Consider the following 17,492-nt stretch of genomic DNA (forward strand, 5'->3'; position numbering starts at 1 on the left):
GCAATCAACATCCAGCAAAGTGATCATCACCTTCCTGGAAGCTGTGTTTGTGAGGTATGGAGATCCACGTGAAGTGGTATCAGACAATGGTCCACAATTTTCCAGCTGTGAATTTGAGTTCTTTACCAGTGATTGGTGGTTTCGATGTATAACTTCCAGCCCACATCACCCAAAATCTAATGGCCTAGCAGAGAGTTCCGTCAAGTGAGTGAAGGGCCTTTTGAAGAAAGCACAAGATGGAGAAAAGGATTTCCACAAAAGTCTGATGATTTACAGAAATGCGATGCTGCAGAATGAACTTTCACCAACCCTAATGCCGATGGGTCGATGCATATGCACTAACCTTCCAGTGCATTAAAACCTGTTGACACCTAAAGGAGCACACAAGGTCAAATTGGATAAAGTGAAAGGGAAAGTGAAAAAGAAACAGTACTGTGACTAGACTTCAGAAAGCCCACTAGGCCTGAAGCCTGGGGATCAAGTGCAAATCCAAGATCACGATTCTGACACATGGTCCATGTAAGGATATGTGCAAGAGGAAGTTGCTAGATCCAGATCCAGACAGAGTGAGAAACACCTCTGAGAAGGAAGCATGTAACTCTACAATCACAAGCTCCAACCTACGGCTGTGACACGTCACCTTTTAGCACACCAAAGGGGCCAGCAGATGTGAAAAATCAACATGTTGATCAGAATTTTTAGAAGGACACTAATATTAATGCACCAAATACAAGCAATACACCTGTGGAAATATACAGCAGACTAAAAAGGATCACTAAGCCACCTCAGAGATTGATTGTGAGTTGTAAAGTGAATCAGGGACAGTATTTGCCCATTAAATGTCTGTGTTTGAAAGCTTATTGCAATTGAAATTAATGGAACTCTCTTTATTGAAAAAAAATATGTTTTTTTGCAGGTTTATAAGGGCATACTTGTTTTCTTTAAAGGAGGGAAGATGTGCTATTTTGTGTACATAATAAAGAACTTCATTTCCCAGTGTGCAATGCAGACTATTCACTTGGAACTGGAGGTGACATTGGTGACCAGGTCACATACACTTTTGGTGGGCTAGAGTGTCCTGAGTAAAATGTGGTTGGGCGAAAGCCATTCTGTAAACAAATATATAGTTCTCATGTTTTTATCTATGCAAGTTTGTCTTTGTTAGGGGACAAACATATAGCTACCATATAAAATATAGAGATTTATTTTCCTGTAGGCACTCACAGTAAATACAAGAAGCACAAAAGAATCAATGAAAAACCTTAGCCAACAAACAACCAATATGCAAAAGACAAAAAACTATGCAAATACAAAAGGAAACAAACAAGTAATAATAATTATAAAAAAATAAGCAATAAATATCGAGAACATGAGTTGAAGAGTCCTTCAAAATCAGTCCACAGGTTGTGAGAACAGTTCAATGATGAGGTAAGAAACTTTCAGTGAAGTTATCTCCTCTGGTTCAAGAGCTTGTTGATTGAGGGGTAATAACTGTTCCTCAGCCTGGTGGTGTGAGTCCTGAGGCTCCTGTACCTCCTTGCTGATGGCAGCACTGAGAAGAGAGCGTGGCCTGGGTGGTGGGAGTTCCTGATGATGGATGCTGCTTTCCTGCGACAACGCTCTGTGTATATGTGCTCAAAGGTGGAAAGCCTTTTCCTATGCATATTATTAAATTAAATATTATTAAATGTTAAATATGTACAGTTCACATATTTCAGAATCACAATCAGGTTTAATATCATTGGCAGATGTTGTGAAATTTGCAGGAGAAACAAGGAATATCTAAGGATCAAGGATCAACTTTATTCACCATATACATTTCTATGTGTGAGGGATTTGCTGTGTTGTCTTGGTCAGAGTGTGACATGCAACTGAAAGAATATTCCACAATTACAAAGAGTGATGCACGATGTAAAAATAAAGTTAGGGGTTAAAATTTGATATGGAATAAACGATGCATAAGCCCATAAATAGCAACAAGTATTTACAATTTAATCAACATTATAAGAACCTTCCCCCCCTCACCTGATCTCACCTGTCACCTGCCAGTTTATACTCCATCCCTTCCCTTCTCCTTCTTATTCTGGCTTCTTCCCCCTTTCTTTACAGTCCTGGAGAAGGGTCTCAGATGCAAACGTCAACTGTTTACTCATTTCCATAGATGCTAAATACTAGAAACACAATAAAATCAATGTAAGGCCGCCCCCAGCAGGATGGACAAACAACCAATATGCAAAAGACAACAAAATGTGCAAATACAAACAGAGAAAAATAGAAGTAATAATGATAAATAAGCAATACATATCAAGAATATGAGATGAAGAGTCCTTCAAAATGAGCCAAAAGACTCCAGGACAGATAGTGTCATATATCTATGATAAATTAAACTCCCAGAATTATATGCCCACATCGGGAATGAAAGTTTGGGATAGGGACATATCTGAACTGGGACAAGACTTAGATTGGGATGTGATTTGGGATAATGCTGCTGGTGCTTCGAAAAACCCAAATCATCAGTACATACACTTGAAATTTTGTCATAAAGCATATTTAACACCAAGAATTAGACATCAAATGGGACTGGTTCCTGACCCACATTGCTCATTTTGCCCCCATGGAGCCATTGGCTCTTTTACACATGTTGTGTGGGAATGTCCAGGGGTTTTTGGTTTGTAGGGGAAGGTTATTACAGAACTAACGGGGGTACAGTTACCAATGGACCCCGCTGTACATCTTCTGAATGATGACTCCCACCTTTCCCTTACGGAAAAAACACGCAAAGTCTGGCTGGCAGGCCTGACTGTAGCTAAGAAGATTGTAGTCCAGCGCTGGAAACCTCCCCATGATATTTCAAATACTCACTGGCTTCAGAGCTTTTTGGACATTTCTTACCTGGAACTTCCATCAGCGAGAGTAAATGATGCACGACCAAACACAATCTTAACGTGGACAAATTTGATATCTAACTTAACAGATCTTTTGTTAAAATAGGAATGCTTTGTGTTTGCACTACTATTCAGTTGGTTGGTGGAGGGGAGAGGGATGGGGGGGAGAGAGGGGTGGAGGGGGGATGGTGATGAGGGTTGGGGGGTGGCTGGGTTAAACAGTCAAAATGTAATTGGAAATTGGTTGTATTGAATGTAATTTGTTGGTGTTGTAATAAAAAAATTAGTTTAAAAAAATGTGCCAAGAGCCATGATTGAATGGCAGAGCAGACTTAGTGCTCCCCGCTGAAGGGTCTCATCACAAAAGTTGACTGTTTTTTTCATTTCCACATCTGTTGCCTGACCTGCTAGTTCCTCCAGCATTTTGTGTGTGTTACTCTGAATTTCTAGCATCTGCAGAATCTCTTGTGATTATAAAAAGTTGGCTGTTTATTCCACCCATAGGTGCTGTCTGACCTGCAGAGTTCCTTCAGCATTTTGTGTGTTTTGCTTGAATTTCCAGCATCTGCAGAATCTCCTGTGTTAGAGATTTGGCTTAATTGAGCATAACCTTTAGGGGCCTGTTCCTGTGCTGTACTGTTATTTCTTTGAATTAGGTAGCTTTTCAAGGAGCTGTCACAGTACTGGAGGGTTAAAAGGCCTCATTCACTACATTGATTCAATGTGTGACTGTGCCAAAAGTATCAGCCTGTCGATCTCTCTAGCTCATCAGGAAACATAGAGGAGGGTTGACTCAAAAACAAAGCCACAGAGACGATTCAGCAATCAATGATAATTTTAATAATAGACTGCTAAAATAACAGGCCACGAGGGGTCACAAAACAAGAGAGAACGGATTCTAAACTCACAGGGAACGAGGCAGCTGAAAGCTAGGAGCAACTGGCTGAGGCCGGCTGGCTTGATGAGTGAACAAGGGACACTAAAGGAAAGCTGGGTTTTAATAGGCTGCACGTGATGAGTTGGAAACAAATAGCAGGTGACTCTTGTTAGCTGGTGGGAAATACCTGGCTGTTCAAGCCTGATAATCTACTTGTTTGAGGTAATATTTTGTTTTATGACGTATGTGTGTTACATATATATTGTGAATGCACCGTGGTCCCGTGGTTTTATATATGTACAGTCAGATAAAATAAACTTGAATTTCAACTTTCAGACAAAGATGAAATACCTCACTGTGGAAGGAAATGTGTCATCACTGTTCCCAGTGGAAGCCTGCTCTTGCACTCAGGGATTCTCTCAAGGAATATGGGTCAAATTCAGAACAATCCACAAAAATGTGCCTTGGATTGTCTTGAGTTTTGAGGCATGATGGGTGAGATCATAGAATCAAAAGTGGTCACTGAGTGTATGTTTGTGGTCTTCTGCTGCTGTAGCCCATCCACTTCAAGATTCGGCATGCTGTGCGTTCAGAGAATCTCTTCTGCACACCGCTGTTGGAACGCGTGGTTATTTGAGTTACTGTCACCTTCCTGTCAGCTTGAACCAGTCTGGCCATTCTCCTCGGGCCGAGGCATTTTTCCCCATAGAACTACAGCTCACTGGATGTTTTGTTTTACTTCTAGAGGCTGTTGTGCGTGAAAATCACAGGTGATCAGCAGTTTCTGAGATATGCAAACAACCCTGTCTGGCACCAACAATCATTCTAAGGTCAAAGTCACTTAGATCACATTTCTTCCCCTTTCTGATGTTTCAGCCGAAAAACAAATAAACCCCTCGATCATGTCTTCATGATTTTATGGATTGAGTTGCTGCCACATGATTGACTGATTAAATATTTGCATTAACGAGCGGGTGTACAGGTGTACCTAACAAAGTGGCCACTGAGCATATGTTTTACTACAGCCCGCTTACAGAACTCTCCACCCCATGGACTGGCAGATGTTGAGTCCCTTAACACGGAGTTGTCTTGCTTTTTTTGCACGACCAAGAAGTGAAAGCTTAAGGGAGAAACTGCAGGAAGGTGGAAGTGCATTAGTTTTATGATCTTATTGGTTCCTTAATGTTATCATAGCCTGGGATGGTAATGGGGACAAACTCCCACTACCTATTTAATGCTCCCAGTGACGTGCCTCTCAAATACCCTCTGACAACCTAGTCAACCAAGTCCAACTCCTGGCCGTCACGTGTGCCTTTGCTGCTAAGCCCAATGAAACCATTTCCACTGACAGGAGATGGGGCAAAGGTGGGTTACTGATGCCTTAAAACCAGTCGCTTCGGGCAGATGGGGCTCGTCAGCCGTGGTTGGCAGCTCATCTAGGAGAGGGAAAACGCTGATCTCAAATCTCTGCTGCCTTGTGGCCATAACAAGGTTTTGGCAGTAAAGGCCGAAGGAAAAAAATCCAGAGCTGGATTCCCTATGTTAAGTTCAATGCTGACTAGCAGTTCCTGCAAAACAGCTGGTACCGAGCTGTATTGGTCTCTGCCGTTCCTTTGCGTTCATCAGCCACATGCAAACAGGGAGCCTGCTACATGGGCAACAGCTTCTCTCCATATTGGACTGTCCTGGCTTGTGTGTCATGAAGACTGCTAGGACACAACACCTATGATTGACCCCAACCAACAGAGGGCATCAATGGATGAAAGAACATGGAACATTGAACATTGTATCACAGGAACAGACCACTCGACCCACAATATTGTGCCAAATCAGCTAAAAAGCAAATCAAAAACCCAAAAAACTAATCCTACCTACCTACACAAGGTCCATACCCCTCTATCTTCCGTACATCCTTCTGCATATCTTAACGTCTCTTAAACGTTTCTAATGTATTTGCCTCTAGAAAGAAAGCGGGAGGAGAAGATGGTGACGCGACGCAGCGCATGGCCATTCCGAATGATATCGATTATGTGTAACTAGGGGGCCGTGCACAATCCGGATTTGATGGGGACAGCCGTGAGAGGCACGTAGGAATACCTGGAGTAATGTCTGAAATGCCCGCTTAGCTGCCGCTTCTACTGTGCGATTGAGAATCTCCGGAGACGAAGGCCCCAAACCCTCGGCTTTGCCTATTGCCTGTTGCCAGGGCCAGGGTCGAAGCGCTCGGCAGAGATGGTGCTCGGTGCTCGGTGTCGGAGAGCTGGTCGGAGGCTCGGAGTTTTCGGACAGACTCGGAGTCGGATTGTGGTCGGATGCTTCCAGTATGTTACATCGGCAAGTTGGCAGCGCTGGAGGTATACCGTCTGCGTGAGGTGATGGGACTTTTGAGAGAATTTGAGATTTTTACCGTGCCATGGTCTGTTCTTATCAAATTACGGTATTGTTTTGCACTGTTGTAACTATATGTTATAATTATGTGGTTTTTGTCAGTTTATAAGTCGGTTTGTCATGTGTTTCCGTGATATCATTCTGGAAAAAACATTGTATCATTTCTTAATGCATGCATTACTAAATGACAATAAAAGAGGACTACATGTCTTCATAATCTAATCTGATCTAATCTGCCACCACATCAGTCAGTGCATCCACTCTCTGAGTAAAAACTTAACTCTCACATCCCCTTTGAACCTACTCCCTCTCACTTTCAATTCACACCCTATCGTATTAGACATTTCGACCTTGGGAAAAAGATACCTATGTCCACTCCATCTATGCCTCTCATAACCTTGTAAATCTCTATCAGATCTCCCCTCAGCCTCTGCTGTTCCAAAGGAAACAGCCCAACTTTTTCTAGCCTCTAAACCAGGCAGCATCCTGGTAAACCTCTTCTTCACCCCCTCCAGTTTTTCAACGTCCTTCCTATAGTGGGGTGACCAGAACTGTATGCAATACTCCAGATGAGGCTTAACCAGAATTTTATAACGTGCAACATAAGCTCTTGACTTTTTACTCAGTGCCTCAACTAATAAAAGCCAGCACTCCATAAGCCTTCTTGTGGACCTGTGTAGCCATTTTTGTGGAGCTATGAATTTGGACCCCAAGATCTCTCTGCTCAGTGGCATTGTTAAGGAGCTTGCCCTTAACAGTGTCCTGTCTCCTTGCATTTTCCCCGCCAAGGTGCAACACCTCACATTTATCTGTGTTAAATTCCATCTGCCATTCCTCTGCCTGGATCTGCAACTGATCTATATCGTGCCGTATTCTTTGCCAGTTTTCTACACATCCACAACTCCACTATTCTTAGTCCACAAACTTACGAACCCACCCATCTCCATTGATCTTATTGCTCGGGCAGCCTTTGGACCCAATCTTATTCCTCTTTCTTTTGTCCATATGTATCTTGCCCAAATCCCAGGAATTAATGTCATGGAATCATAGACACGGCACTGAAACAGGCTGCTCAGCCCATCAAGATGACGTGAACCACCCAGTTACACCAATCCTATATTAATCTCCCTCCCCAAGGATAACCTCCTTGCAGTGGTGGAGTGGCCTGAGAGTTACTGAGATCCTGAGAGGGTTGCTGTCTGGAGTTTAGCCATCTGACGCTTAGCTTCCAGTAGCTATAAGGTTAAGGGGGAGGATCCAGGCGAAGAGCGATCCAACCAAGACTTCACTGGTGGAGCTGACAGAAGATGATGATGCATCACAAAGGCAGTGAAGGCAGGCGAAGGCTGCCTAGTCACTTTGCACTCCATGCCGCTGGACCCTAACCTTGATCTATCAAGAATCGTGGGGTGGCTGCCCTTGCATCAGCCTCCACACGTTAAACAAACCCATGCATGGCCCGTCTCCGCTGAGGGGATCCACTCTAATATCCCGGATTAAATCCTGTGATAGTCAGCAAGTGGTGAAGAAGGCAGGGTTGTGAGGTCTGGAAGATCCCCAGAAAATGCGGATCCTGGTTTGGCCTCTCCAATCTCCTGAGGACCTATCAATAGACAACCCTTTAGGAGAACAGCATAGTCAACTCAAGTAACCCAATACTTCCACTGCAACAGTAGCCCCATTCTCCCGTCAACTCTCTCACAAACCCCATCCCTCATCTACACAAAACTTGAGAGAGATGTGGAAGGATGTCAGAGGAGACTGGGGCATGCGGAGAAAACCACAAGAACATACCAGCTGTACACTGGCATCGCCTGAGGTCAGAAGAGAACCTAGGTCAGCACATCTACCAGCAGTTATTTACAACAAAATAAGACTCACTGGCCAATAGTTCTGAAGAAATTATTGTCCTATGAGTCTTACTTCAGTGGCGGGAAAACTATTGAAGAAGATTCTTAGACAGAGGAATTAGGAACATTTGGAGAATCAAGGCCTGAATAGGGATAGTCAACATGGCTTTGGGAGGGGCAGGTCATGCCTCACAAGCCTGACTGAATTCTCTGAGGAATTGACAAAACCAATTGATAGAGCAGTGGATGCAATATATATGGATTTTATGGATAGTGTATATGGATTTTAGTGGATGCAGTGTGTATGGATTATCCTGGACACAGTGTATATGGATTTTAGTGGATAGTGTATATGGATTTTAGTGGACAGTGTATATGGATTTTAGTGGATGCACTGTATACGGATTTTAGTGGATGCAGTGTATATGGATTTTAGTGGATGCAGTGTATATGGATTTCAGTGGACATAGTGTATATGGATTTTAGTGGATGCACTGTATATGGATTTTCGTGGACACAGTGTTTATGGATTTTAGTGGATGCACTGTACATGGATTTTAGTGGACGCAGTGTATATGAATTTTAGTGGATGCAGTGTATATGGATTTTAGTGGTTAGTGTATATGGATTTTAGTGGACGCAGTGTATACGGATTTTCATGGACACAGTGTATATGGATTTTAGTGGATAGTGTATATGGATTTTAGTGGACGCAGTGTATATGAATTTTAGTGGACACAGTGTATATGGATTTTAGTGGTTAGTGTATATGGATTTTAGTGGACGAAGTGTATACGGATTTTCATGGACACAGTGTATATGGATTTTAGTGGATAGTGTATATGGATTTTAGTGGATGCAGTGTATATGGATTTTAGTGGATGCACTGTATACAGATTTTAGTGGATGCAGTGTATATGGATTTTAGTGGCCATAATGTATATGGATTTTAGTGGATGCACTGTATATGGATTTTCGTGGACACAGTGTATATGGATTTTCATGGACGCAGTGTATATGGATTTTAGAGGATGCAGTGTATATGGATTTTCGTGGACACAGTGTATATGGATTTTAGTGGATGCAGTGTATATGGATTTTTGTGGACATAGTGTATATGGATTTTAGTGGATACACTGTATATGGATTTTCGTGGACACAGTGTGTATGGATTTTCGTGGACGCAGTGTATATGGATTTTAGAGGATGCAGTGTATATGGATTTTCGTGGACACAGTGTATATGGATTTTAGTGGATGCAGTGTATATGGATTTTCGTGGACACCGTGTATATGGATTTTCGTGGACACAGTGTGTATGGATTTTCGTGGATGCACTGTATATGGATTTTCGTGGACACCGTGTATATGGATTTTAGTGGACACAGTGTATATGGATTTTAGAGGATGCAGTGTATATGGATTTTTGTGGACACAGTGTATATGGATTTTCGTGGATGCAGTGTATATGGATTTTAGAGGATTGTGTATATGGATTTTCGTGGACACAGTGTATATGGATTTTCGTGGACGCAGTGTATATGGATTTTAGAGGATGCAGTGTATATGGATTTTCGTGGACACAGTGTATATGGATTTTTGTGGACACAGTGTATATGGATTTTAGAGGATGCAGTGTATATGCATTTTCGTGGACACAGTGTATATGGATTTTCGTGGACACAGTGTATATGGATTTTAGAGGATGCAGTGTATATGGATTTTTGTGGACACAGTGTATATGGATTTTAGAGGATGCAGTGTATATGCATTTTCGTGGACACAGTGTATATGGATTTTCGTGGACACAGTGTATATGGATTTTAGAGGATGCAGTGTATATGGATTTTCGTGGACACAGTGTATATGGATTTTTGTGGACACTGTATATGGATTTTAGAGGATGCAGTGTATATGGATTTTCGTGGACACAGTGTATATGGATTTTAGTGGATGCAGTGTATATGGATTTTTGTGGACATAGTGTATATGGATTTTAGTGGATACACTGTATATGGATTTTCGTGGACACAGTGTGTATGGATTTTCGTGGACGCAGTGTATATGGATTTTAGAGGATGCAGTGTATATGGATTTTCGTGGACACAGTGTATATGGATTTTCGTGGATGCACTGTATATGGATTTTCGTGGACACCGTGTATATGGATTTTAGTGGACACAGTGTATATGGATTTTAGAGGATGCAGTGTATATGGATTTTTGTGGACCCAGTGTATATGGATTTTCGTGGATGCAGTGTATATGGATTTTAGAGGATTGTGTATATGGATTTTCGTGGACACAGTGTATATGGATTTTCGTGGACGCAGTGTATATGGATTTTAGAGGATGCAGTGTATATGGATTTTCGTGGACACAGTGTATATGGATTTTTGTGGACACAGTGTATATGGATTTTAGAGGATGCAGTGTATATGGATTTTTGTGGACACAGTGTATATGGATTTTAGAGGATGCAGTGTATATGGATTTTCGTGGACACAGTGTATATGGATTTTCGTGGACACAGTGTATATGGATTTTAGAGAATGCAGTGTATATGGATTTTCGTGGACACAGTGTATATGGATTTTTGTGGACACAGTGTATATGGATTTTAGAGGATGCAGTGTATATGGATTTTCGTGGACACAGTGTATATGGATTTTAGAGGATGCAGTGTATATGGATTTTCGTGGACACAGTGTATATGGATTTTCGTGGACACAGTGTGTATGGATTTTCGTGGACACAGTGTATATGGATTTTAGAGGATGCAGTGTATATGGATTTTCGTGGACACAGTGTATATGGATTTTCGTGGACACAGTGTATATGGATTTTAGAGGATGCAGTGTATATGGATTTTCGTGGACACAGTGTATATGGATTTTCGTGGACACAGTGTATATGGATTTTAGTGGATGCAGTGTATATGGATTTCAGTAAGGTGTTCAGCAAGGTTGCCCAAGGTAGGTTCATTCAGAAAGTCAGGACATATGGGATCCAGGGAAACTTGGCCATGTGGATACAGAATTGCCTTGACCAAAGAAGGTGGAGTGTGGTTGTAAGTGGAGTATTTTCTGCCTGTAGGTCAGAGGCCAGTGGTGTTCCACAGGGAGCTGTTTTGGGACCCCTGCACTTTCTGATTTTTATAGTTGACATGGATGAGGAAGTGGAAGGGTGGGTTAGAAGTTTGCAGATGACACAAAGTTTGGTGGTGCTGTGGATAGTGTAGATGGTTGGCAACGGTTACAATGGGACATTGACAGGATACAGAGCTGGGCTAGAAGCGGCAGATGGAGTTCAGTCCAGAAAATGTATGAAATGATTGACGTTGGAAGGTTGAATTTGAAGGCAGAATGCAGAGTTAATGACAGGATCCTCAGCAGTGTGGAGGAACAGAGATATAGATCCCTTGAAGTTGCTGCGCAAGTTGATGGGGTGATTAAGATGGTGTATGGTGCGTGGGCTTTCATTTGTCAGGGGATTGAGTTCAAGAGGCTGGAGAAGCATTTGAGAAAGTACAGGGGAGATTCACCAGGACATCACCTGGATTAGAGGGCATGTCTTACCAAGACAGTTTGATCGAGCTCTGGCTTTCCTCTTTGGAGCAAAGCAGAATGTGAGGAAACTTGACATAGGTATACAAGATGAAAAGAGGCTTAGAGCAAGTGACAAGCAGAGACTTTTTCCCGGGGCGGAAATGAACAATATGAGCCTGCATAATTTTAAGGTGATTGGAGGAATGCATGGCGGACATCAGAGGTGGGTTTTTTATACAGAGACTGATGGGTGCATGGAACATCTGCAGGGGTGGAGTTTGAGGAAGATACATTAGAAACGTTTTAAGAAAGTCTTAGATAGGAAAATGGATGAAAGAACAATGGAAGGCCTTGTGGGAAGGAAGGGTTAGATTGCTGTTGGAGTAGGCTAAAGAGACAGCACAACTTTGTGGGCCAAAGGGCCTGTATTGTACTGCTCTAGATTTTATGTTCTAACACACACCCACACACACACACACAAAGAGACGGTGCAGTCATCTTTACTTGGTCAGTCTGCTGGACTTACAACGCCTCTGATAAGTGAGGTGATTTACAGAGCTGCCAAAGCTCTGCAGAGCATTCCCTGCCCAAGAGCAAAATATTATCATAACTTGTCCTAAATTCTAGCTAATGTTGTTTATCACATTGGGACGGAGGAGGCTGTTTTGCTTTCTGGCAAGATTGCTGAACACTTGCACTTGTTCACTGATACACTTGTTTTGAAAAGAGCTTGCAGCTGCCTCGTGCTTTCATCATCCTGGGACCCCCTCTCAAGCCAAGCGTCAGTTTAATCTGAGCTATCAAGCTGACCTCTGTTGCTTTGCAGTTTGTTGGATCAGCTGCCAAATATATTTAAATCTTGTGTTCATCAAGTTCAAGTGAGGTCATTGCCGAGGCAAGCCTCCCACTATTGCACTCTGTTGAAATGAACAATTCAGCTGCGCGGTGGGGGGCGGAGGTGTGGGGGGGGAGTGAGAAGCTAACTGCTGTCTCTGGTGCCCCAAGGAAGTACTTCAGGCTCAGATCATAAGCCATAGGAGCAGAATTAGGCCACTTGCTCCACCAATCCATCATGGCTGATTTATTTTCGCTCTCAACCCCATTCCCCTGCCTTTTCTCCATAACTTTTGACACCCTGATTAATCAAGAACCTATCAGCCTCAAATTTAAATGCACTGAATGACTTGGCCTCCGCAGCTGTCGGTGGCAATGAATTCCACAGATTCACCATCCCTGGCTAAAGAAATTCCTCCTCATCTCTGTTCTAAAGGAGCATGCCCTCTGGTCCAAGACTCACCCACTATAGGAAACATTCTCTCCACGTCCACTCTATCCAGGCCTTTCAATTAGTTTCAATACAATCCTCCCTCATTTCTCTGAAGTCCAGCAAGTTCAGGTCCAGAGCATTTAATCGCTCCTGATACATTAACCCTTTCATTCCTGGGATCATTCTTATCAATCTCTTCTGGACCCAATGCCAGCACATCCTCTCTTAGATCAAAGCCCCAAAACTCCTTCATTTCAGTCTTCTCAGTTTATTCATTACCTCTTCTCTTGTGCAAGTTGAAACTACTCTTTGAATAAAGTCCTTTCTCTAGTTCTGTAACAAATGCTCATTACTTCAGAGTACGAGTCATAGTGTTGCTGTTGTCTTCCCCAGACTATCTACTGTCAAGCACATCACACAGTTCTCTAATTTAATGCTTTGTATTTGATATCCTGTAGGTTTAAACTTAATTCTATTTCAGCGCACTCTTTTCAGTTAACATAACTTTTGAGTTAACAAACCCTCTATCAAATCTCTAATTTTTATATTCACTCAGTGGCCACTTTATTAGCTACACCTGTACACAGCTCATTAATGCAGATATCCAATCAGCCAGTCACGTGGCAGCAACTCACTGCATAAAAGCATGCAGACATGGTCAAGGGGTTCAGTCCAAACATCAGAATGGGGAAGAAATGTGATTAAGTGACTTTGACTGTGGAATGTCTGTTGGTATCAGACAGATTGGTTTGAGCATCTCAGAAACTGCTGATTTCCTGGGATTTTCATGCACAGTCGTCTCTCGAGTTTACAGAGAATGGTACAAAAAACCAAATAAAATTTCACTGACTGTGGGCAAAAACATTTTGTTAATAAGCTGGCTCAGAGGAGAATGGCCAGACTGCTCTGGTTCAAACTAAAGGGGCAGCTCCTCAAGTTCTAGGTACAATTCAGCCCCACGCTCCTCATATGTGGTCACCCAGTTCCGGGGGGAGGGGGTGGGGATCGCCTGAGGGATCTATTGGTGTGCTTTCTCCTGATTCAGCCCAACTGGTCATTCATGGGTTCAGGTAGTGGGCGGTCGAGGGCCCTGGCCAACCCAAAGGGACGACATTCGTGCCTGGATGTCCTTGGAGTGGGAGCTTGTGGTCACAAACAGGCACAGCGGGGTCTTCCGAGAACAGTGAGCTTCCCAGGGAATTGAGTGTTTTATACATCGTGACTATACTTGAATTCAAAATTTTTAACAGTCCTGCAAATCAATGACGCTTGTATTTTGTGTATTTGGACATCCATGGTGAAAATAAGACGATCAGGGCAGATAACATGAAATCATTGAAAAGATCCAGAGTGTGTGAAGTGTCATGGATGTAGGCGGGAAGGAACTGGACTAAGCGGGGGATAAAACAGAGTCGAGGTCTGCAGATATAAATTCAGTGGGGCAGGAACAAGCTGAACCAATGGGTCTACCTGGACAGGCAGGTTTGTGGATCTTGGGTGGGAGGTAGAAACTGGAGGTGCGGGGTGCGGGAACTCTGAGGTTGGTGGCAGTGGATGGGAGACCCCCAGAATTAATAAGGTCAGTGATGACGCAGGTGACAATGGCCTCATGCTCCCTAGTGAGGTCCTGACCGAGGGGTAAGTAAGAGGGGGTGTCTGAGAGTTGTCGCTGGGCCTCAGCAAGGTAGAGGTCAGTCCGCCAGACTTCTAGAGCACCCTCCTTATCTGTAGGTTTGATGGTTAGGATTAGAGCAGAGTTTGGATTTGGTTCAGTGAGTACCGAATAAAGTACACTGAGTGTAGTTCTACTTCATCAGAATAATTAGCTAAATCGAATAAATATTTTTCTAAGATGCCCAATAGGGATTTCTATGTCAAGTATTTGGTTTGCATTTCCCCAATGACAATCTACAAATACTCTGTCATCTTTTACTGACTGTAATGGATATGGATATTTGGTAGCCTCCAACCTGATAGTATGTTGATCAATTTCTCTGACTTCCTATAATTCCACCCCCCCTTCCACCCTCTCCCCTCCTACCTATCTTCTCCCTCTCGTGTCTCCCATAGACCACTCAGCTCTCCTATCAGATTCCTTCTTCTTCAACCCTTTACCTCTTCCAGATACCACCTACCATCTTCTTAATTCATCACCCCTTCCCCACCCACCCACCTCCCCCCTCAACTGGTCTCATCTACCAGCTGCCTGTCTGTCCTCCCCCTCTTCCCCACCTTCTTATTCTGGCTTCTTCCCCCACTTCCTTTCCAGTCCTGATAAAGGGTCGCAGCCCAAAACATTGACTGTTTAATTCCCCTCCATGGATGCTGCCTGACCTGCTGAGTTCCTCCAGCGTTCTGTTGCTGTTGCTCTGGATTTCCAGAGTCTGCAGCATCTCTTGTGTTAATGGATACATATTTTGTTTCAAACATTGTAAAATGTTACTTCAGTTTTCCCCTCAGTGGCCCAGTGGGAAATATTTTCCCTCTGAACTCTCAATTGTGATTTTTATCCTCAAGTTTGATACTGCAAGCCTAGTTCACTGGTTCTTGGTGAGACCACCGGCAGGGTAGCTGTGTTGACTTGGTTGTTGTACAGACAAGGCCCACAAGCCTTAGACTCGCCTGCTGCAGTCACCAGTGAATTAGATGCCAGAGCTGGCTGAGTACCACTGGATTCTGTACTGGGCTGGGGTTGGCCCCTCCTGTCAGTATTGCCCTCTGGTATTCGCTCGTTGCTTCCCTTCAGTGTTTACTCACTGCTGCCCTCCAGTGTTCGCTTGGTATTGCTCTCTGGTGCTTGCTCAGTACCGCCCTCTAGTGTTCTCTTGCTGCTGCCCTCCAGCATTCACTCAGTGCTGCTCTCCGATGTCGCTCCGAGCCGCCCTCTGGCGTTTGCTCAGTGCTGCCCTCCAGTGTTCACCCGGTGGAAGAACCAACTGGACCAGGACATCTCCGAGACTCAGGGGCTATATTATATTTTGTCTTTGTGACTGTCTTTTGTTCTGAAATCGTAACCATATGTGCTACTTGTGCTGTGTGCTATGAGTGGTGTTGTGTGCTGTTGGTGGTGTGTTTTGCATTTTAGCTCTGGAAAAACAATGTTTCATTTTGTTGTTTTCATATATGGTTCAATAGTAATTAAACTTGAAACTTGAACCTTGTTTGATTGATTGTTTCGAAACCAGTTTCTCTGCTGGATTTGTGTCAAAGGTTTAATCCCTTGTCTCTCTGCTGGACCACAATATATAGTTCACAATGTGTTGTATGTACTGTTTCTGACACAGTCCTTCATTCAGAGTCAATGTGAGTCTGCACAATGTACCCTAACTTATTGTTTTTGCACACTCAGATTTATTTATCACATGTACATTGAAGCATACAATGAAATGCATCATTTGCATTAACAACCAACACAAAGATGTGCTGAGGGCAGCCTGTAAGTGTTACCACTCATTCTGGCTCCAGCACAGCATGCCCACAACGCTCGTCAGAACAACATGGAACACAACAAGCAACAAAACAACAACAGCAAAATAGGCCCCTTCCCTCCCTCCCAAGCATCCACATACACACACGGACAACCCTCCTACTCCAGGCCAAGCCTCCAGGCTTCGGCCATTGGGCTTCAACTCCCAGATCTCCGATCAACCTTCACTATAGACCCCTGGACTAGCCGATGTTGGGATCCTGAACTACAGGATCAAACTCCAGGCTCGCTGATTCATCAGCCCCTATCTAGTCGCAGAACCCACCAACCTGGGATAGCCCATCATCCACGTCATCCATCGACATTGTTGGCCTTTGAGCTCAGAGTGGAGGCCTGAACTATAGCTCCTGTACATCCCTGTTCCTAACCCCTAATTTGACCTTCTGAAAGGCCTTTTTTTTTGTGTGTTGGTGCGTGGCCAAGTGGTTAAGGCGTAGGTCTAGTGATCAAAAGGTCGCTAGTTTGAGCCTCAGCTGAGGCAGTGTGTTGTTTCCTTGAGCAAGGCACTTAACCACACATCGCTCTGCGATGACACTGGTGCCAAGCTGTACCGGTGCTAGTGCCCTTCCCTTGGACAACATTGGTGACATGGAGAGGTGAGACTTGCAACATGGGCAACTGTCAGTCTTCCATACAACCTTGCCCAGGCCTGTGTCCTGGAAACCTTCCAAGGCACAAATCCACGGACTCACAAGACTAATGGATGCCTATAAGGAGTCAAGAACCAGACGGCCCAGCATAGAGAAATCTCCATTTAGAACAGGGATGAAGAGGAATTTCAGAGTCAGAGGGTGGAGAATCTGTGGAATTTATTGCCACAGATGGCTGTGAAGTTGGGTGTATTTAAAGCAGAGGTTGATAGGTTCCTGACTAGTCAGGGTGTCAAAGGTTACAGGGAGAAAACAAGAGAATGGGGTTGAGAAGGATAATGGACCAGCCATGATGGAATGACAGAGCAGACTCGATGGGCTGATGGACCATAGGAGAGAACAATTCTGTTCCTATGCCTTATATCTGAATGTATCTCTTGAAAAATCCATGTAAGTCCATCAAAGAAGCACAAAACAGCAAAAAGAGAACATAGAATATATTGTTACAGTTACAGAGACCGTGCAGTGCAGGTAGACAGATAAATTGCAAGGGCATTGTTGAGATATACTGGGAAATCAGGTCTTCATTTCTATCGTACAAT

The 17,492-nt window shown here is 43.5% G+C and overlaps 1 long non-coding RNA gene across 1 annotated transcript in view; it reads right to left on the reverse strand.

The window, feature by feature from the left end:
• Positions 1-1,225: 1,225 nt before the first annotated feature.
• Positions 1,226-17,492, reverse strand: part of LOC134343527 (uncharacterized) — a 30,467-nt gene continuing 14,200 nt past the window's right edge. Inside the window, exons 2-3 of the long non-coding RNA XR_010017249.1 lie at positions 2,036-2,171; positions 1,226-1,656 (exon numbers count right to left, since the gene is read on the reverse strand). This is a non-coding gene — a long non-coding RNA (uncharacterized LOC134343527). The remainder of the gene's footprint in view (positions 1,657-2,035; positions 2,172-17,492) is intronic.

The sequence above is a fragment of the Mobula hypostoma genome, chromosome 3 (genome assembly GCF_963921235.1).
Source record: "Mobula hypostoma chromosome 3, sMobHyp1.1, whole genome shotgun sequence".
NCBI lineage: Eukaryota > Metazoa > Chordata > Chondrichthyes > Myliobatiformes > Myliobatidae > Mobula > Mobula hypostoma.